The sequence below is a fragment of the Glycine max genome, chromosome 4 (assembly GCF_000004515.6).
Source record: "Glycine max cultivar Williams 82 chromosome 4, Glycine_max_v4.0, whole genome shotgun sequence".
Taxonomy (NCBI): Eukaryota; Viridiplantae; Streptophyta; class Magnoliopsida; order Fabales; family Fabaceae; genus Glycine; species Glycine max.
This window is the reverse complement of record NC_016091.4, coordinates 37,583,052-37,588,914: the sequence shown is the minus strand read 5'-3', so window position 1 is coordinate 37,588,914 and position 5,863 is coordinate 37,583,052.

Genomic DNA, 5,863 nt, shown 5'->3' with positions numbered 1-5,863 from the left:
AGAACCCAAAGGGCCATTGCAAGGCTATTATCTCCACCATAGAGTGTGACATGGGAGGTAAAAAAGGAGAAAAGGTAAAAGAAAGCACCATGATAGAGGCAGAGATGAAAGCACAAAAGAACCCTTCAATCCAAGGTATGCATTCATCACTTAATCCTCCATTTTTTGATTTTAGCAAGCTAAGAATCCATAAACAAGGAGACAATGAGAAGATGTCCAAATTCGAGAAATACATGGGGATGCTACAAAGGAAGAAGGAGGAACCACCTATTGAAAAACTCACATGGGTGGTGCTACATCAAGTAAAACCCATAAGACAGTTGGAGGACAAGGGATGTTTTACCATCCCAATCACATTGGGAAATCTCTTTATTGACCATGCACTACTTGACTAAGGCATGAGTTGCAACCTCATGCCTCATTCTTTCTTAGAGAAGATTGGTCACCTTAACCTAAAGCCCACCAACATAACTCTACAATTTGTTGATCATTCTAAAAGAAAGCACTATGGAAAATTGTAAACATGACAAATAAGGTAAATCATTTAACATTTATAACTGATTTTTTTGTCATGGATATAGCGGAGGACTAGCAAGTTCCAATCATTCGAGGAAGATCCTTCATGAGAACCGCTCATGTAAGCATCGATGTTCGTATAGGAGTCTACACACTTAGAGAAGGAAAGAAAAAAATGTTCTACTATATTCAAGGCATTGAAGATTTTCCCAACGAATTTGCTCACCAACAACACCATTATACAACACCTTAACAGTCCACATGCCATAAGTCAAGCTATTGATGTTAAAGAAGAGCTTACTAGGAGGCAACCTGGCAATGCACCACTCAAAGGGAACAAAATAAATGGTACCAATAAGCTATCAGGTGAACAAAGCTTGAAAGTATTATTCTCATTCTCTCTTGTAAAGTATTGAAAAAGGAAAAATCTGAAAACCAGAAAAATAAAGAAAAACAAGAGAGAAACAAAGTAAATAAAAAACCAAAAGTTGAGAACAAGTAAAGTATGAATCTAATTGAAAAATTAGGGGTAACAAGGATTGGAAGGAAGTGAATGAAAATCCAATGAATAGACTAAATGCTTTCCTTCCTTTGAGTTAATTTTGAATATCTAGAAAAACCAATTTTCCTTGTTAGTCAAGCCCCATTACAAGCCAAGAAAGTCATTAGTGATCTTTGCATGCATTTGATGTGTTCATTAACTTGAGATGAAATTCAAATTTTAATTATGGTTTCTTAAGTTGTGAATTGAGTGAAACACTTACCCAAAACTAGGTCAAAAGCTTAAGAGTGAAACACTTATTGTTAGGACAAGTTGCTATGACATTAAATTTGATTGCCATTCTTGTTGCATATATTTGGCCTTGCATTTGATTTGGTTGAGCTAAAAAGTTGAATGTGGGCACCATACTTAGTTGATTGAAGCACATGAATAAGAAAATTGTTGAATAAAGGGGGAATGCAAGAAGAATGTGTATGTAATTTGTTATTCTGTGACGTTTATTTTGCATTTTGGTTAACTTTAGGCATTATTTTGAATCAAATTCGCTTTAAATTCAGTTTTTACTTTGTCTTAGGTAGAATTTTATGTTTTTAGTTATTTTTAATGAATTTTTTAATATTTTTTATATTTTTGTTTTTGGCAAAAACAAGTCATTCTCGCCATTGCTCCATAGGTCTAAAATCAATAAAAAGTTTTTGAAAGAGAAATTGTGAAAATTGAAGATGAAAGCTAAGAAAATCAAGAGCAAGATATTATTTTTGTAATTTCTTATGATAATCTCCTTAATTAAATATAGCTACAATTTGGCTAGGCATTCATTGTAACGGTGTGTGTAGAAGTCCCAAGCAATTCTTAGACTTTCACCTACTAGACGCCTCCATTATCCTATTAGACATCCAAGGTTTCAGTGTATTATTTTTATGAGTACAATTCCTTCCATCTAGGAGAGGAAATGATAAACCTTGCTTCGCTTTAATTCTATCAATTCAATACTTCATCTTGAGTTCTTTATTTGTTTTCGTACTTAATGCTTTTATCTAATTTGCCATCTTATAGATGAGTTCAAGAATTGACTTGCGCTTTGGTGAGCCTTGTTGAAATCCGAACATGAATCAAGTACTTAATTGGGATTATCTCTAGGGATAGAACAATCTTGGTTAAACCTCACAAATTCTTGACCACTAATGTTGATTGCTTGTGTCGGTATGTCCAAGGGACTAGGTATCAAGTAGTTTAGAATTTGCGACCAAGCGGGAGTTGGGATAGAATACATTAATGAATTAAGGATGAGCAAGAGAGATGAGTAGAGAATTGTGAAGTTACAATGGATCCAGCGAATTCCAAGTCCAAACCTAAACATTCATTTATCAAGATCGACATCACCATCCATGTCTAGTATTTTTTATCTTTACTTAATTATTTTCTTGTCATTTAATTTTTATTGTAATTTATTTTATGTTATTTATTTTGTGACAATCACAAAACAAAAATACAAAAACCTAGTTCTTAGTTAAATAATTACATGAAATTCCTCCTTTATTCCTTTTGAAGACGACATGGACGGTAGTTCAATTACTATATCATGATTAGGTTACATTTGGTCTATAAGTTGAATTTAACGTGAAATAAAATCCTAAGAAATTTTTGGCGCCATTGCCGGGGAATAAATGGACTTTATTTTTATTTGATGAAGAACTTGTAAATATTTGTAAATAGTTATAGATAATTGTAGATAAATTTTATTAGGTATAATTAGATTAGTATATAAAAATTAGAATAAACAGGGTGTATATATCTTTTAGATTAGATTTAGGTAGTTAGTTATAGATTAGATTTTATTAGATTCTAAATATCTCTTATATTCTAGATAATTAGTAAATATAATATGTATAATTTAGTTGGTAGATTTATCTTTAATTTTCATATTTTCTTTTCTTTTTATTTTCAAAATTTCATGTATATATATTAGATATATACTTTTTATTTTTCTATTTTTAATATATTTTTACCAACTAATATAATTCAAAATAAGAGTAGCTATGTTTAATTTTTATTTTCATTTTATAAAATTTCGAAAATTAATGTATATATATATATATATATATATATATATATATATATATATATATATATATTTCTGTTTTTATATATTAGTAAATATATCTTAGATTATCTAATTAAAGTAGCTTTATTTTTAATATTTTATTATCCCTTTATTTTAAATATTTTCAAAAAAACCATTAAAATAAATATCTTTTTTAGTTTTTCTATTTATTATAGGATAATTAGTTTTTTAATTTTCAGATTTTATTTATCTTCTTGTATATCAAATTAGAAAAAAAAACTAAATATAATTAAAATTCTAACTATTCCTTAAATAAATCTAGATATAATTAGCATTTTAATTTTCAAATTATATGTCTTATATAAGAAATTTCAAAAATTTTAATTAAAAATATTTTTTTATTTTCTGATTTTTATTTTTTAGTACTTAGGTTATTTATCTTTTATTTTCAGATTTTAATATTTTCCTTTTTTGGATAATTTTTCAAAATTTTAATAATCTTTTATTTTCTATTTTAATGACTCTACTTTCTATTTTATGCTTATAGGCTAGGTACAAGAAGCAAAATAGCCATTCTAACTCCTCTTGATCCCAAAATCTAAAACACTTTTCAAAAGCTAAAGGGAGAAGCTTCGGGTACCAAGAAGCAACTGTTTGAGGAAGGATCCTTTTCAAGCTCACCAATTGAAGCAACTGAAATAGACAATGAAGGAATAGCGGAAGGAGAGCAAACCATGGCAGAATTAGTAATTGATCAAGGAACCGACATGAGCCAACCCATTTGACCACCAAACACTGGGGACAACCAAATCACTTTCCCCGCATGGGTCTACAACAACATCAACCACAACCAATTCATGGGACCAAGCACCGAGGACCCTCATCCTCATGTCACAGGATTTCTACAATTATGTGTATCGATAAGGCTGTCAGGTCTTAATGATGAACATAGTAAACTCTTACTTTTTCCCTTCTCTTTGGGGGGGGGGGGGGGGGGAAGTGTAGCCAATTGACTCAACTCACACCCACATCATTCACTAACCACATGGGAGGAAGTCAAAGACAAATTCCTCAATCACTTATTCCCCGAGTCTAGAGTTGAAGCTATAAAGGAGCGCATCGTCAACTTCAAACAAGTTTCAACCGAATCGCTATTTGATGCATGGGAGAGGTACAAAGTCCTCCTAAGGAGTTGCCCTTGTCATGGATACAACTAATTCATGCAAATTTGAATGTTCATGAAAGGAATCAGCTATGATTGTAGGAGAATGATCAATGCATTGGCTGGAGCAAACGACCTCAATAAAACCACCACTCAACTGAACACCATAATAGAAGATTTGGCGGCTAGTGAGAGAACTGTAGAAACAAACCAGTGAAATCCCCCAAAAGGTATGTATGAACTTAATGCTCAAGATAACCTTTTAGCTCTTCAATAAAAGATGCAAGTACAAATAGAAGCAATAACTAAGGCAATCCAACAAATCCCGCAACAACTCCAAGGGGCCATCTCAAAGAAACCCCAACAAGCATTCATGTATGAAGAATGCGCAGGAGGCCATCAAACCTCAAAATGCACCGAGGTAACAACTGAGCATGTTAACTACATAGGAGGACAACAACGACCGTACAATAACTTCCAACAAAGAGGTTTCCAAAACATACATGGAAACTACAACCAAGCGAGAGACAATAAACCACAACAAAGACCAAATTTGTGAGGACCGCACCGCAAAGTTGGAAGAAGCCTTGACTGTAACGACCCACCTCGTTGCTACAATATCAACACTCTAATATGCGATAATTTCAATTTTTATAAAAAGAACTCCCTTCATTTGTTTATGAAAATAGAAGTAATTTTTTCATAACATACATTCACCCAACAACCCGCCATTACTTAAGTGAAATATACATAATTATATAGAAACAGTAACTCGGTACACGTCATACACATAATCAGAAATTAAATCGGTTCATAAATATAATTAAAATCCAAGTTTTACATCTTTAACTCAACAAAGTAGAACTTGAAAACCAACTACGGAGGAGTTTATTACAAAACACAACTCTCTCCCAAAATAATGTCAACGTCATCACGTCGGCTCGGCGGCTCCTCACCAGAATCTTACTCCTTGCACCCTGCTGCTGTCATTCTGCTACCACAAACAATGTTCGTGATCATCACAGGTATCAACCACACGATACAAAATTGCAACGGTGAGTTCATTATAAAAAGAACCAATACCAAATCCAAATAACCACAATTAGCAAGAAACATGGGCAAATATTATGAGCTTACACAACATTCATTATTCAACACACACATCCAACAATTATTCATCATCCACATTCAACAATTACTCATCATCCATATTCAACAATTTCTCATCATCCATCCATGGATCCAATCAAGACTGCATAGAATGATGCATGCACCTGACTCAACTCTCAGATGCAATGTGGTATGTACCAACAACCAAATCTCAGGAAATAACCTAAGCGTGTCCACACAACACTCTCACTTAGGAAACCATGCAGAGTTCGTCGAGACCACCCGGTTGTGCACGTAACTGCCCCTCATAGGTGATTAGCCTGGGGCCCAAAGGAGTTCCCTACCAGGTGACACGCCCCTTCAGTACAAAGTACACTCTACCACAGTTATTTTATTTCCTGTGTCGTATGAGCTATGAACATGGCCAAAAGCAAATGCCAAAGACCATGGACCAATTAAAGCGCCTAAGCATCCCCTCAAAAATGCTTAGATTCTTTAACCACGCTTG